At 43.5% G+C, this 16,941-nt stretch overlaps 1 protein-coding gene across 1 annotated transcript in view; it reads left to right on the top strand.

Moving 5' to 3' along the window:
* The first annotated feature begins 2,887 nt into the window (after positions 1-2,887).
* lzts2a (leucine zipper, putative tumor suppressor 2a) overlaps positions 2,888-16,941 on the top strand; it is a 35,650-nt gene continuing 21,596 nt past the window's right edge. Inside the window, exon 1 of the mRNA XM_047602334.1 lies at positions 2,888-3,198. The gene's annotated coding sequence lies outside the window, so the exon portion shown is untranslated. The remainder of the gene's footprint in view (positions 3,199-16,941) is intronic.

Genomic DNA, 16,941 nt, shown 5'->3' with positions numbered 1-16,941 from the left:
ATTCACTGCTGACTTTGCTCAGAGGTCAGAAAGCGTCAAACCAGGCTTCAGTGAAGCTGGTCTAAAAGACAGATGTGTCTTGACGTGACGTGTCGTGACGTTGTACATCAGCGGGAAAGTAAAACAGTGCAGTTCATCCAATAGTTCAGTGAATTAAACAGCATGGTTTTACATCCACTTATTGCCCTTTAGGGACGTTTTTGGGAGTTATCCTATGGAGACAGTGAATAGAGGTATAAATGGGATTGTTATTAAGGAGTTTCACTTACAAGAAAAGGCACATTTCAGGGTGACACTGGGAAAAGACAGATTGTTGATGTCTGTCCAGTACTAAGTGCTCTCCTGTAAACCTCGGGGGAGCGTAAATGTGCAAACAAAGTTGAGGCCACACGCATCCAAAAAAGAAACTGTTATATCTATTTCATTCTGGATTCACAATGAATGTGGTGGACTGAATGACTATCATCCATGTGTAGAAGAAAAAATAGCACAAACAGGTGTTTTCTTAGAGTGCCTGAGCAACATCCACCTCCAAGTGAAATAAACAAATGTGCACAACCCTCACTGGCTGCCAAGGGCGTGGACTTTTTTTTGTATACAAAGCACAAACATTCACGCATGCTGCTGCAAATGTACCCACGTGCATTAAATAACAATACCAATATGTGTTTAAAAAAATAATTGATATAACAAACATAATTTTCTGCAGTTAAACTCGAAAAAAAAAAAAAAATATATATATATATATATAGATGTATAAAGAATAAAAATCTCAGTGCACCCCAGTCTAATGAAGTGGACTCAAAATGAGAACCCAGTGGGGATAAAGAGAGCCTGCAGCACATTTGCACGTTTCATTTCAGCTGGAAATAATATTAGCATCGCAGGCTGCAGAGGCCTGAAGTTGAATCGAACCATGGAGACGATTTAAAGGAGAAAGGGACTGAGGAAAAGAAGGGCTTTGATGGCGAATGGGGTCTGTGGGGGTTGAGATGGAGCTAATAAAGTGGGTCGGATACAAGAGGGGATGAGGAAGGGAGGCTGCTGGACGGATTTGGGATTAAAGGGTGGATGACAATCGGAGAAGGAAAAGATGAGCAGGAGGAGGAGAATCGGGGCAGATGAGGCAAAGGAGAAGGAGGAGCTGAAGTGGGGGATATGTACTTGGCGTAGGTACAGGAAATAAATTGGTACGTTGTTCGCAAAGAAGAGGTCAATTGGAGTTCAGCAGTGACAAGTCCCTGAATATTTTTATACCCAGGCAGGAGCTCTGGCCGAACATCAGAAACATTTTGCAGACTGCAGTGCAATAAAACATGTTGAAAATAAAGGTTTCTATGATAAAAATATGAAATATTGTGCAGATTTGTGTTCACTTGTTCTTTTTTTAGTTTCTTTTTGCAACAATACTGTAAATAAATAGTGATGCCACATAAGAATATGCAGCTCCACTGCAGAAGAATCCACATTAACGAGCTCTTTAATGCCACAGAGACTCATGAAGTATTCTCCAAAAAAGAAAAAGACATAACATAAAACACCTTTCCTGTATTTTAGTTGCACTCTCCGACTTAATAAGGGAACCAGCACAACACACCTCACAGTAAATGAGGACAGATTGAGAGCCAAGGACATTACAATACATTTTTGGTGCATTAATGCCTCTGGGCTGAAAAGACGCCTCATTTTCTTGATAATAGAAATTCAATTCTTATTACAGAATAAATTTCCCTGGAAATGACCTCATATAAGCAAAACGCGAGAATACGTGTCTGAGGCAGACGCTCAAACAGAGATGTTTTTTTACAGACCTCGTGGACATCAATCTATATGTTCTCCCAACAAATTAGGTCATTCAGGCGTTGCTGCAGCTCCTCTTTCATGAATGAATCAGGCAGGTGGCGGACCATTGTGATGAGAAGAGAAGACCCTAGATTGTGTTTCCAGGGTGTGTGGGTGGACAGAGGGAAATGGGCGGGAATCTCTGTACCCAAAGGTTCAAAGCTGGAGCTCACCTGTAACCACCTGGCTGACATGTTTTCGATGCTCAGTGTCATTGATCTCATGGATGTTAAAATTCCAGTAATAAATTCCAGTTTGCATGCGAATGGACCGTGCAAGGATGACAAAGAGAAACCAGGTGAATGTAGGAACAATCTGCAAACACTTCAGGCTTTCATGCACAACAAGTTAAGACTGTGCTTCCAACTTAGAGAATGAGAACAAGTTAAGCTTTCTCTAAATTTAGCTTTTCAAATTCTCATCCATAACTTACGGATTTGCATGCATATAGCATTTTGTCATTAAGATGAAATATAAAAGCAAAACCAAAACCAAAAGTGGCCAATTACACTCTAGACTCCAGAGGGTTAAATATAGTTACAATTAAATTAATTTTATCTTCAAAGTTAGATGTTTGTTTAGATATGTTTAGAATATTTTCTAATTCATTTTGTTTATAAAGAAGAGCGTATAAAGGAGTGTTGTAAATGTAGTTTTAAAACTCTACTGGAAAAGTAATGCAGCTGCTGCAAAACATAAAATAAGACAGAACCCCCTTTAACATTTTGCAAAACTTACACTCATATATACATAGACAGAAAAAGTGCACCCATGTGTGCTCTGCTAAACTCTAAACGCCTACCATTAAATCCACTTCTCTCCTTGGTGATTTGCCCTGAGAGTCAGAAAATGAACCCTCTTAAAAGACCCAAGTGGCCTGAACAGGATGCGTAAACGCATAACGTGCACTCTCAACACAAACCATCTTGTGAGAAATGACCTCATCGGTTGTCACAGCCCCCCCTTACGGAGCCCCTGCCCTTCCCTCCCCTGTCCTGAACCTTTTTTCTGTTGTGGATCAGTAGTCGAGCCCCTGCTGGAGCACAGAGTGAGTCCGCCTCTCAGAGCAGCAGACCGGGCTCTGCCGGTGACAGTACCAAACACACACTAAGAGAGAGAAGCAGCCGCGGATCATCAGCAGACAGACATGCAGAGCTGCTGTTGACTGGACGGGTTTGGGAAAAGGAGCGGAGCTTAACCACACAGAGACAAGAAGAGTCGTTTTTGTTTTTTTTTTTTGTTTTGTTGTTGTTGTCGACGTTTCTGAAAAGTTGTGCGTGCTCTTAAAAGGCGACCGGATACACTCGAGACATTTACTGGTGGAGAAAACACTGCTGTACAGGCTCGTTGTTTAAGGTGAGTGGATAACGCAGCGCGCAACAGTGATTTACTGCACGTTTCTCGCAGTATTTTAACAAGAGGGAACTTTGTAAAGCTTTCTCGTCGCGTTCTGGTCAAGAACAACAGTAAATCGATTTGATGGAATAAGCGTTTTTCCTTCATAAATAGCTTTTTATATGTCAAAATGTTCGACAGTGCGAAGTTGCGTGGTTGATTGAGAGTTGCGTTTGAGTGCACATGGCTTACTCTTCAGTGCGTGATTAATTGATGATTAGTTGTTGATTGGTCTGAGGGATTAAAGTAATTGAGCCCAATCGGTGGTTTGTTTAACTTATTGATTTCAGTGTTTGAAACCAGTTTCATGTGAGTTTCTGCAGATTTGTGTGTGTGTGTGTGTGTGTGTGTGTGTGTGTGTGTGTGTGTGTGTGTTATGATTTTTTTTTGTTTTTTGTGAGTGAATGGATATGAGACCCCAGAGAACAAGCATTGCTCTGTTATCTCCATCCAGCTGTTGCAGTGAATGGGGCACTAGCAGCTGGCACACAACTGCATTTGTAAACGACTTTTCTTGTTGTTGTTGTTGTCTCTCTTTTGATATTATCAACTTGTTTGTATGAAACGGAGAAATAAGCGGATGTGAGAGGATGAAGGGAATAAGATGAAAAGGTCACCGGAAGAGGGAAAGAGACCTAATGTCCATTTGTTTTATGCTCCCAAAGCCTCCTTTAATTTATGGATTGGTTTTGAGTCGAACTGGAAACACCCAGGGTCTGATTGGACTATAAATAATCCCCACCGGGGCAGAAATAAATGCTGAAGGAGCAGCACGCCGCCGATTCTCTCCATCTCTTTCTCATCTGTGGTCAACTCCCTTCCTTCCCACGGATGATTGATGGGTTGGATGTCACGCTGTCACAGCTGTAAGACGTAAGCTGAATGCAAACATTTAAGGCGCTCGAATGCATGCTGCAGATGTGAATTTGTAAAACGCTCCGTCCACCTCTGCCCACGTAAGGACGTATTAACATGCCAGCTCCATGATGTCAGTGCTCAGGCGTCGTGTCATCTCACAGGGAGACCCTCTATCATCCTGGGCTGTCACCACAACCACGGCATAGGCTTATGGAAAAGGGAGAGGGGGAGGTTAGTGGTGGTGGTGGAGGGAGGTGATAACCAAGCTGTCGCGCCATCAGGATTGGAGCAGTAACAGAGGCGCACAGAGTGCAGGTAGGGGAGGGGGGGACGCATGATGCTGAGGGATCATTTTTATCACATGACATCTTCACAGGACGAGAGGCCCTGAGGGGGTGTGATGTATGAGCTAAGCGAGAACATGGCCAAAGTCACGGTCGGTGAACACCATGTTCCCTTCCCTGTTTTTTCCACACGTGATCAGTGCGTTTCTCCATTTTGTGTGCATTAAGTTAACAAATAAGTGTGAACAAAACAACAGTGGAGCGGAGCTGGGTGCAAAGCTGAAGCTGACGCACAGCTGCCAGCCCTCGAAGATGCTGAAACGCGAAAAGACTCGGAGAAGAACGCGTACATGTGGCGCACGCGGGCCACACATCTGTGCCCCCAGGAGCACTCTTACATAACGAGAGCAGGAAAATCCCCCGCGATGCAGCATACATTATGTCCCGCATTAAAACACTGAGAGAGAGAAATTTGATCCGCACCTGTGAGGCTCAATTAGTGACAAAACCTCCGAAGCCACACGGGAGTTCGACGATGACGTGACATTATTTATGTTCGCTGCAGTGATGGTGATATCATGGAGAGTGATTAAAAACATGCAAGCGGCCTGTCGGCGCATTACATTCGCCGTCATCCATCATGATGTAACGTAGACCCCAAAAGCCTCACACAACGGAAACCGCACAGTCCTGCTCTTATTACTGAGCTGTGTCTGAGAGAAAACAGGAAGTGTCTTCACCTTCCTCCACTCAGCTTTCATGAGAAAAGTCTGGATGGAATTCCTTCGTGCACTCAGAAGAGCTCAACGGATTCTTGTTTTTTTGTTTTTCTTCTCACCCCCCCCGTAACCCATTTCAAGTCTTAAATTACATGTCAGAGGCTGTTTGATGTTACACTGTAGTTCAGAGCCTAGTGCGTGTCGTTTTGTTTTCTCAGTTTGGTTTGCGGGAGTAATGTTGTCTCAAAGATCCTGATTCCTCTCAGCTGTGACGTGCCAGCAGCGTCGTTGAGATTTTTTCCGCCATAGTTTCTCACTGTCAGCCCATTAAAACGAGACGGGAGCGGGAGCACAGCAGGGGACGGACAAGCTGTCAGTCAGACTCGCAGATACACACAACACCGCATGCACGAACACAAAGACTGCCCTTGTGTGAAAGTGTAATTAGTAGCTGCCTGGGTCTGCAGTGACCTTTCCTTTCTGCTTTGAAAGGTCTATTCGGGACTGTAAGTGCAGCAACATCAGTAATGGCTCTGCTTACACAGACTGCTCATGCACTTTTAAAATCACTTCCTGAGATCTTGATCATCAGGTTAATTATTTGCAACATTTTGAAGTCCTTGTTGTGGATGTAGTGGACTCACACACAAAAAAAAAAAAACGAGAAGCTGGAAAACGAAAGGAGTTCTCAAGGGTCGTTTGAAATGAAGCGCTCATGTGGTCCGTTTGTAAATGCCTCTCACCAACTTGCATTCCAGAGATTTTACTGTGGTCAGAAATAAGCAAAGCAGCATGGAAGATTCCTCATGTAGAAAACACTGAGACGAGAGGAGGAGAGGCTTCTTCAAGTTTATTTCCAGCGATCAATCATCTGTGTCATGCAGACTGCTTTCAGATTTTAGCGCTTCATAGTTTCTTCTTTGTCCAAAACAGATTTTGCAGAGCACAGGCACCATTGATCATAAACACTGTACTGTTTTATACACTTCATAAGCCGGGAATCTGTAATTAAACCACATTTATTTTTAATTTAATCTTAAGTACTTTTCAGTGATGCTGTTTTAGTCCTGGCGTCGTGTCTTCATTTGAGTTTGTTCTCCTTGTTGCATCACATATCAAGTGCAGATTTTTTTTTTTTTTTTTTTAAATAAATAAATAAATGGCCAACTATAAATCCATAATATAATTCCATTTCCTCATTAAATATTTAAGCACATCTGAGTATTTTTTTTTTTTTCTCCTCGCTGTTTAATTTGGTTTTGGGAACTTTTGAGTTCAGTCCCAGTCAAACATTAATCCTTACAGTAGCAGTGCACTGTGAAATGTTTTAACAACTGACTTTGGATCAGAAAATCATGTGGTGGCTGTTTCATGTAAACAGTGCAGAGATTCTCAGCCTTTTAATCCCTCTTTCTGCAAATCCGTTCATGTTTTAGCTATTTTTTTTATTTTTTTGTCTTTTGGTGCAAAAACAAACTCAGCCTTAAAATAAATGAATAGAGGAGCTTTTGCATTTCTAAGCATGTATATGATGACAAAGAAAGGAAGCAGATCTTTGCATCTCCTATGCATACTGCAGTTTTCTGTTCCTTTTTTTCCCCCACTTAACGCTTTTCAGACTATATAATTATGAACAGAGAACGTTTCATTAGGTGAGTGATTGCGTCAGAGGCCATTATTAAGTATAATTACTAGATCTATTCAGTGCAATCTGACTCAGATATACTAGACAAAGAAAAAAAGGATGGAAGTCAATAAGCAAGGATGCTGGAAGAAAGGATTTAATAAAGCGAAAAATAAAAAGAAAAACGTGTGTACACATGAGTCTTTTCTTAAACTCGTCTCCTCTAGCTCCACATAGCTGACATTTATCATGAGTATTTGCAGACGCCTTATTCATCGAAGCTGCAGCAGGCAGGGTGAACAGGCGATTTAGTGTTATGAAGCTCTGTGTAATAATAATTAACTTCAAGTATCTGACGCCCTTCTAACACCGTGGGGCTTGTTTACAAAAGATAATGGTGAAAACTGAAGCGGCAGTCTTATGCTGACGTATAGTCTCTGGTATAGGTCACGTACAGAAACAGTAGATCCTTGAACTCCCCTCCTCCTTCCTGCTTTTGCAGGTGTCATTTAATTAGACCCTTTCTGCCTAGTAAAGGCCACGCGCTCGGGCCCAGTTCGAGATAACCGTGATGACATTACTCAGGTTATTTTTGTGGACCAGAGAGCGCTCCCTTCGGCAGAAGACAAATGTTTCCACAAGCGCAGTGAATGAGTAAACTGACCTTTCGCCACTTTAAGTTTGAGAATATGGTTGCGTCAACTGAGGAGTTGCGGGAGCTCGCAGAGACATCTGTGGCTTTCACAGGCTGGGATGGACCACTCCCGCTGTGGCCCTGTCATTGTCAAACAGCCCTCGGCCTCAGCTCGTCATTACCTTACCCAGAAGTTACCATGAAATGCCCCCAAAAACTTGCACACCGCCCGTCTATTATCATGCTCGTAAAGAAACGTTTTCGGCGTGGAAGGAGACCCAAAATGTGTTTTTTGTGTGTAAGTAGATTGCCGTTCAATTAAATTGGAATCCGAGATGCCAAGCGGAGATGGGCTCTGAAAGCCCTCGCAGTCTGTAAGGAGAGACGGAATCAATGTGTAGTGGAGTAAGTCTGGGTGTAATGGACATTAGAGGGCAGAGCTCTGGCACAGATCACATTAGAACCGGGAGTGCTGAAGTCTGCCAAGTGACCCAAACATCCATTAGCAGACCAATCAAACTGTGTTTGCTCAACACTCATGTCTATGTTCAAACCGCTCCGAAGACGCGGTGAAGATGCCTCTGTTAGTCACTGAATTTTCAGTTTGATGTCCTCATTATGTTGCAGCGCACGAAAAGTCTCTGTTGATATCAAGCGTAAATGCGGCGGCTGTCCTGCGTGCCATCATCACACACTGGAACACACTGAGCACAACGCTCTCCCTCTCTCTTTCCGAAGAAAAGGCAAAGTGGCCTCATACGTCTTGAGGTGTCACTTCACTGCTGTCAGGAGGTTGATGCATGAGGCCCAAAATGGCCAGTGCTGAAACAGCAGACCACACACACACACAGACGCAGAGAAACACACAAACACAGGATTGATGGATGACACAAGTATTAGGTCCAGAGCGGAGGCTCGTTGCCCGGTGGCAGATTTCGGTAGCTGGGAGGTGATGACCTCCACCTGCGACAATTACATGTTTTTATTGGTAGCAATCTCGTGTCTGTGAGACAACACATTCTGGTTACTTAAAGTTGTCGAGTCAAAAGATGTCTTCTGTCTTGAAGCCACTAAAGAAATCCCTCTGTCAGTGCTGAGCTGCTTACGTGACTAACAAAGGTCCACGACTTTACAAGTCCGAGGCCATTGATTAAGCCGTCGGTTAATTTGCCTCTATTGGAAAGCTGATTTGTGCAAGCAAGTGCAACAATGAATTATTGATCTGGAATAAAGGCTCATCAGTCCCTGCAGGTGCGGTTCAGCTGTATGAGTTTTAGACGATGATGTGATTTTTGTCATTGCAAACACTGCACCATGTTCCCTTCCCTCAGAACCGTTTCTGTCGAACTGAATCATTGTGCTTTTGATTGCGTTACAGCGAGACACCTCTGAGCTAATAACATAAGCGGAGATCCGTTGACACCCAGTTGTTTGGACATGTGTTGGATTTATAGATTAGATTTCCTCCCAAGCTCTTGGCCAGCTTCTCCCCCCTGTGTGTTTGTGTTTTTGCTCGGCAGAGTGAAGCCAGCTTGGAGGATGCATCTGCCAGATGACCCCCCTCCCTCTCTGCACCCCACCCCCTGCCTGCATCAGCTGAGTAGATCGAGTAAACTGTGGTTGGCTTGTCTCGTTGCATTGGAGTGGAGAGGAAGTTGAGGGGGGTGGCTGGGAAGTATTAACCATGAGAAGAGTGCCATGACCCCAGAGTACATACTGTATCTCTTCGGTGTAGCCTTGGGATCAATGCCTCTTTGTATTAATTGGTGACAGCTGTCTCTCCCCCAGGCTTCCATCTCTTTCTTTCTCACACGTTGAGCCCTCGTGTTCCCACAATTCTTCCGGGAACCTCTGGGACGTTGTCCCAAATCTCAGTAACACAACTCCCACCGCCCTCCGGTCGGAGCCAGCGCTCATCCCTCAGTTTATGAAGCTGTCCCGCCACAAGTGAATTGCCAGGACTCAGCTGGCCTGGAAGTTCTCCGGCACTTATGAAACGTTTGGCAGGTTTTAAACATACTCGGGGTCCGTGGAGCGATGCCGTTGGTTTGTTCCGGATCAGTTTCATCACGGCCGGGCTGAGCTGAAACCTGGTGGTGTCGCCTGCCTTTGTGTCACGGCGTCTTTGTCCGCTCTTCATTATCCTGCTGAGCGTTGGTTATGGAGGATTGTGTCCATCTGCTAAATGAGATTTCTTGGAAACGAGACGGATAAAAAAAAGAAAAAAAAAAGAAGAATAAGGACGGGGTTTTTCTTGTGGCTGATCAGCAATGAAGTAAAAGCCAAGTCCTCGGCGTGTGTGTGTGTGTGTGTGTGTGTGTGTGTGTGTGTGTGTCAAGTTGAATTTTAAACGTAGTGTATGAAACAATGAGTCCAGTCTTTCTGTCTTTCATGTGCACGCGTCCTCAAGCCTCCCTCGGCTTCCCTCTGCGATCTGACATTCAAAAGATGTATTGTTCAAGTGAGCCTTTGATATTCATATTATTATTATTAACAGGCTGGATCAGTGTGGAGCTCGCTGTGTTTGGGGTCTCGGTGACTCCCCCTCCCTCCGTCCGTCCCACGTCCCAGACTGATGGCGGACAGAAGTAGGTCAAAGTTTAGTGGAGCGTCCTGTCTGAGCATGGATTGGGGAGGTAGAGGGGGGTTAAAGGCCACTGCTGGTACCAAGGACCTCCTTCCTGCAGACTGAGGGCCTCTCTGTTTAGTATCAAAACAAAAAAAAAAGTTGCAGCTTCACTACTTACACCAACTTGGACCGGACTGCTAGGTGTGGGAAAAAAATAATCAAGAAAGCATATAAATGAAGATGCAAAGCTGGACATATTTGCATATTTTCCTGATTATTTTTCCAAAGCTCAGTGTGGTGCCCCCAGTCATCGCCATCTTTCCGGTGCCTCATCCCACCTAACTCCTAAAATAGGTGGATCACAGTCAGAGTCAAAAGTCAAAGTCAGCTTTATTGTCAATTTCTTCACATGTATCAGACGTGCAAAACGATCCTTCCATCCCACGGTGAAGAGGTACGGATAAAGAAAGACATTTTCTAACACTAAAGCAAACAGTAGCTAGTGCACTGTAAAAAAATGCAATGCGATGCACAGTTTCTCTGTGTGAGGTAGGGGTTGTAAATGTTCAAAAACATTCTGTCAAAATAGTACTAGCAGCAGAGAGCTCTAGTTCATTTGTCACACCGGGAGGTTTAATGTGCTGCACAGCACTGCCCACTCATTCATTCAGCTCAATGAGAAGCTGTGTGCAGTGCACAGCGTATAGTACTGAAGCCATTAATGTAAAGTTAAACTTATATTTCCTTGTGTCTGATTTATGTGCTTTATTACTGATGTGAAGTCTGGCATTAATAAGCTGACTGTGCTTGTGAGCGAAGCATACCTCTACAGATTAGGGTGTCTGGGTGGCTGAGGAAAGGTCAGAAGGTTGGGGTAGAGTTAAGCTGGAGAGGAGAGCTTTAGGCCTTAAGATGCACGTTTCTGGCATCTTTAATGTTTCCAGTTATTGTCATGAACTATATCATGTGAGAGGTTTTGAAAATTTGATGTTATCACTGTTATGGGTTATTAATAAAGGAGGAGGGAGGAATGAGGAGTTTTTTTTTTTTTCTGGTAGCATCTCCGCAGTTAAACCATGAATCATATAACAGCTTATCGTCTGTGTCTCAAACTCATACTCATTGTCAGCATATAGCCGGGATTCGCTGGTGTGTGGAGTTTAAAATGGAGCTCGGCTTCGCTATCAAAGATCAAACGGGTAGATTAAGGTGGAGACGGGGCGGTTTGGACGGGGAGCGGCGGCAGATGCAGGGATGAACGGATGAAATGAGGCCAGTGTCATCCTGTCTCATTTACTATGCAGGGTTGGGAGGGGATTAGCCTCACTTACATAACTCAGTCTCCCCCATCTCCCTCTTAACTAGCCTATCTCCCCCCTACTCCCCCCTCTATTCTGAGATCACAAGAGTGGTGTTGGCCTATTTGTTATTCAATTGATTTTTTTTTTTTTTTTTTTGTCTCATCAAGACAAAAAAATGGAGACAGAAGGAAGATGAAAATAGTGAGGTCACAAGGTGGGGAGATGATGAAGAGAGGAATAAAGGAAAATGGAAAAGGAAAAAAAAGCATCTGTGGTAATAAAGGCCTGCAGATAAATCAAAAGAAAAAAAATAGGAAATAGGAGGGGAGAAAAAAAAAGGATGGGGGGGTGGATGAGATGGTCTATTTATAGTTTATCCCTGCTGTTGGGTTAGATCGGCTGGCCCTGTGCAGCACAGCTCAGCATCCATGTCAGTCCTCATGTCAGTTTCCATTAGCTCCATACACACACACACACGACCTTTGCCACTGGACCAAGAGTAAAAGAAAATTACACACAAAGACAGATCTTGCCGTGTGTGCGTTTGAGGTGATCGAGGTATCTTACGTAAACATAAAGGGTTAAAAACTGTGTGCCGCTTCCTTCTTTCACCCTCCCTCATACGTGCAGCTGCAGCCACATGTGCAGGTGAAACGATGCATTTGTTTCACAGAGAAGCAGGTTCGCTCACCTCCGTCTAACCGTGGGTTCCCCTTCTGGCTGACTCGAACAACACCAGCGCACTTGTTTGTTGTACCAGCTGCCGGCAAATGCACACACAAGCTCACATTTACATGACTCGCAGCCTTCCAGTATTTAGATGTAAACTATATATAGACGTCCAGTGTCTCTGCAAATACAACTTTATTTGCGGACTCAGTGCTGGATTCATTTTGATGAATCCGCTCTGCTCCACCAAACAAGATTTATTTTCCAACATTAGGTCAACTAGAACTGGCCGACTACTGTATAAGCTCCTTGATGAATCATAAGACAGTCTCTGGGTTGCACAGGACCTCGTTTGTTTCTGCTGCGTCTGCGCCTGGTTTCCCACGCAACAATAACACACTTACCGTGGCAGTGGACTCACATAAATGCACGCATTCACAACATGTGAACACGGCGTCACTCTTGCACTTTCGCTCCTTCTGCGCACGGTAGCGACTGTGCCAAATATTATCTTTTCCTTGGAAATGTATTTTTGTTCAGTAACGGACAGATAGTCAAACATTACAGAGATTAATATCTATCAGACTCCTGTAGATGACTTGAAGCCTGACAGCCTTAGCAGTTGTGCTATTTGCATTTCAGCAGACTCTGCGTTTCAGTTCAAGCCACGGTTAAAGTGCAGTCAGACGCTGACAGGTGCTTGAGTGTGTTTCTGAGAAATATGTGCAGATCTCCTGTCTGCACCCCCTCCCCTCAGCAGCAGCAGCTTTAGCATGCTCCTTATGTTTCCCCTGCTTTGAGCTGTAAGGAGGAGGAAATCTGAGCAGAGATATGTGTCTGAAATAACGCCAGGAAAGCCAGAGACAAGGAGGCCGAGGATAATAGGAGAGGAGACAAAGTATGTGAATGAAAGAGATGATCCACATCCTCCAGACAGACAAATTGTTGCAGCAGCCGCGGCACGCTGATAGACCTGGAAACAGACAAAAGCCAAGACAAAGCTTTTGACTCCGGCCGAGGTTTAAGCGCCGAAAAGGGAATTGTTCCTGCATTCTTTGTTAATTTTCCCCACGCTCACTTTATTTCCTCTGTGTAGTCACCTTTTGCTCCTCCCGCTCACGTCCCACTGTTTCCCCGCTGAAGACCCTCATTAGTCACCAGCTGTCTGCGGACATGCAAGCTCACCATTTTTTCGACATAAGATTTTCATAGCAGAGGTTGATTGCGTGCTGCTGTGGCCCGAGCGTCAGCTGCTGCTCTTAGGTCCGTTACAGAGATTCCACTTCATTCTTTCACATCTACTAATCACATGTCATCTAATCTAGTCCAGCCACAGAGGAGCACGGATCTTATAGAGGAACATCACAGCCTTTTAGAGAGAGATTGAGAAAAATAGTGAGAGAGCATCGGTCAGCTGTTTCAGTTCAGGGAGGACTTGATGAAGTCACTCTTCTCTGGAAACTGAATAAGCACTATTGTCAAAATAATATAATTATTCTGAGGTATTTGGAACATTTTGTTCTTCTACTCCCTTACATTTCAGAAGTAATTGTACATTTACTGACCTCATAGTTACTTTTCAGAGTAAAATTTAAAAAACGCTGATAAATTCTGATGTTGCTTTCTAACTGTTTTGGCTCGTGAACTTTACAAGAATTGGTGCTTTAAAAACGGTGACTAGTTGAAGAGTCTGGACATGGTTTGCAAAAGTGATTAACTGTACATTTTTCCAGAGTAGCAGCAAATATCGGAGAACGGGCCAAAGAATTAATAAAGGTGTTAAGAAGATTTTTGAGTTTTCTTTATCATCTTGCAACCTGACATATTTGGCCTTTAAAACCACCTCTACTACTACTAATAATAATAATAAATGAGGTAATCTCACTATACATTCTTCTGGGGAAAATCAGGTATATGTACCATAAGTTTTCTGTAGTTCTTCCACAGCTGTCTCCTGGTTTTCTTTTTTTTTTTTTTTTTCTTCAAGGCGTCCATGGTTGGATGAAGGAGAATCTGATGATTGAATTACGTAAGACAAAGTAGAGAGGTCCCGGTTTGGTGCAGGTGTTTCTCTGCAGTCTTCAGAGTTTCAAGGAGAAAAGCCATGTTTCCAGAGGCTGCCCTCTAGTGGACAGTATCAGCTCTACACTGGGTCTGCCTGAACTCCCTGCTCAGAAGTGAAAACTAACAGGACTGGAGTTTAATATATGCAGCAGATAGATCTATCACATCAGAACGAGCGAGCACAGTCCCAATTGTTTTTTTTCTTAACCTATAAGATGAATGTCCCTCATTAATCATGGCCATTTGTCTTCAGTTGTAAGTCTAGAGGTCAGTGATTAAACCTTGTTCTCTGTAACGAAGCCAGCTCTCTCCCTCTCTCTTCTCCTCCCTCACTCAGAGGATCAGAGAGGGAGGGTTGCATTTCGTCGCTGCTCTGCTCGGCTTTTTTCGTGGCTCTGATGTTGTCTGCCACCAAATCCCAGCTGAATAAAAGTCAGAAATTGAAGCAGCAAATCATGTTTTATGTATGTGTGCTTACACAATGAAAGGAGGCTAGAAAGTGGGCCAAGCACCACACAGGGCATATTATGGTAACAAAGCAGCTTTCCACTTTCTCGGAAAAACGAAAGTGGCAGCCGCCAACGTGCCGGGCGCAGACTATGATACGAGCGTCTGGCTAATGATGGAGAAAATAGAAAGACGGATACATAGAAATTGCATTCACTGACTGCTTTATTCCTGGGAAGTGATTTATTATTCTCATTGATTCTATTCTGGTGTAGAAACTCTGCTGTTGACTTGTCACCTCCATTATTTAATGCAAACACTGGAGTGTGATTAATATGACAGCACTTTTCAGGCCTTATCAAAGCAGGACTACATTTTAAATGTTTTTTATTACATCAGACAAGGGCTGTAACTATTGTTTATTTTCTTTCTCGTCTGGCTATTATTGGCTGCGTTTACAGGGATACTAGTATCCCATTAAAATAAAAGAAATGGCTCATGTAATGACATAAATCTGAGGCATTTTGGTCCTTTTATGATTGAGAGGGGTGGTGTAAACCTTTGATAGTTAGTAGGATGTTTCCAGAAAGCACAGAAGTATGAAAATGGCAAAAATAATGTGTTTGAAAATATGAACAAAGCTAGAATGAGGCGGATAGCGCCGTTAAAAATGTATTTTCTATCTCATACGTGTTCTTCTAACTTTAGTTGTCAATAAAGTTGGGGGGAAAAAAACTTCCCAGATTCAGGGTTAGCGTTAGGGTTGTGCACACCTCAACAAAGTCCTACCTCAATTTATGTTTTGAGGCATATACACCTTATCAGAAATTATTTTCCTGGTACAAACCTGAACCTCTGGTCACAATTATTTCAGTTAGTTTCAAGAAATATTTTCATTTATGTTGATTAATGACTTGGTTCATGCTTTTTTGGAAAAGTACTTGCATTATGTTGGATTTGCATTTAATGAGCGTTTGCATCAGTGTGATGAAGTTGGCGACATGATTAATGTGACGTGTGCTTCTTCACTTTCAATAAATAAGTTGGTGAAAAAAATCAGATCAAAAACTTTACAGCTGTAGTGTTGGTACTGCAACATAACAACTAACTTTTCTTATACTTTGATACTTCTGAAGTTTGGTCTCCATTGCCGCCCGAACATATGTTTAAAGTGTGTGTTTGAGGACTGAGTTCAACGCTTCACATCCGTGTTCTGTTCTACGAGAGTCACCTTGGTACAGATTTAGTGTGATGGCACCTTCTTCTCCCTGCACCCTCCTTTACTTTCCCTTCAGCGGCACAGCTCTCCTAAATGAGGAGGCACGGCAGAGACCCGAAGTAACCCAATAAATGCGACGTTAAAAGCCCTGTGATTAACGAAATGAGCCCAGAGCACCCAGAAACACAAGCTGCATAGCCTTAATAACACCCTCAGCTGGACCTAATACGGCGGCACCCTTTGGGACTTCAACCCTGAATCATAGTGTCATTGTCCTGACATAATGTGTCTTCCCTGCAGTGAGGGCATATGCTGCTATTCCAGTGTAATCTATCTACCAGTGATCTAAAGGTTTTATAATCTCTATTTAATCTGCACCCATGGGTCTCCATCAGCCCATCGTGAGATCTCATCTCCTGATTAAAGAGTGCATGGAGGGGAGGCTTGATGTATGTGTGTTTCTGCATGTGGGACTTTGTGCATGTTCGCTTTGCATTAGGTTTTATGGAAATTAAAAGTCGGGCTGGGTCAGATTCTGATGTACATAGGGTCCAGTACACATGCATTAACTCCTTCCCTGTTATTTTAGACACGCTAGCTACGTTAGCCATCATCGTCGTATGTTAACCTCCATATCTTTCACATCTGTGACGTACATGTCTGCAAGAAAAAGAAGCAGCGGGTGGAGCATCTGAATAAACATAACCTCCGCCCTGTTATCTGACCAATTTCACCCCCCAGCCTGACCTTTGTGTCCCTCTGGGAAGGCCTTGACTCCCTGTTAGGACAGACCTCCCTGCTCCCCCGCAGCCCCCCCACCCACTTTATTCTCCGCGGTGCTCATAGTAACAGCCGCAGGGCACGTGGCCATCAAAGCAGGACTCAAACGGCACAGTAATCATCTGATGGCAAAAATCCCACATCCTGATTGGCACTTTAATCAGCCGTACCTCTCTGCCCAAAGCCTAACTGACCTCCAGGTTGCATGAAAATCCATTCATTTCATGTTTGTCCCACGGTGCTGATGCTGTTGGAGCTTCAGCTGCATCGGGCCATAAAGAAACTTAAACGTTCATCAATACTTATTTTAATTCTTTAGTTTTTGTGAGATTATCATGTTGATTTAGAAGGTTAAAACTGAAATTTTCTTACATTGTTGATCCAAATACAATAGTTGATTTTCTTCGTCCCCTACAAAAAATGTAAACTGATCAGGCATAGCATTATGATCAATATGATCAATCTAATATTGTGTAGGTCTCCAAACAGTCCTGTGGTGTCTATTGTTAGTAGGGGGGTCTTCGGGTCCTATGGGT

The sequence above is a fragment of the Mugil cephalus genome, chromosome 13 (genome assembly GCF_022458985.1).
Source record: "Mugil cephalus isolate CIBA_MC_2020 chromosome 13, CIBA_Mcephalus_1.1, whole genome shotgun sequence".
In the NCBI taxonomy this organism is placed as follows: domain Eukaryota; kingdom Metazoa; phylum Chordata; class Actinopteri; order Mugiliformes; family Mugilidae; genus Mugil; species Mugil cephalus.
This window is presented reverse-complemented; position numbering and strand designations above follow the sequence as displayed.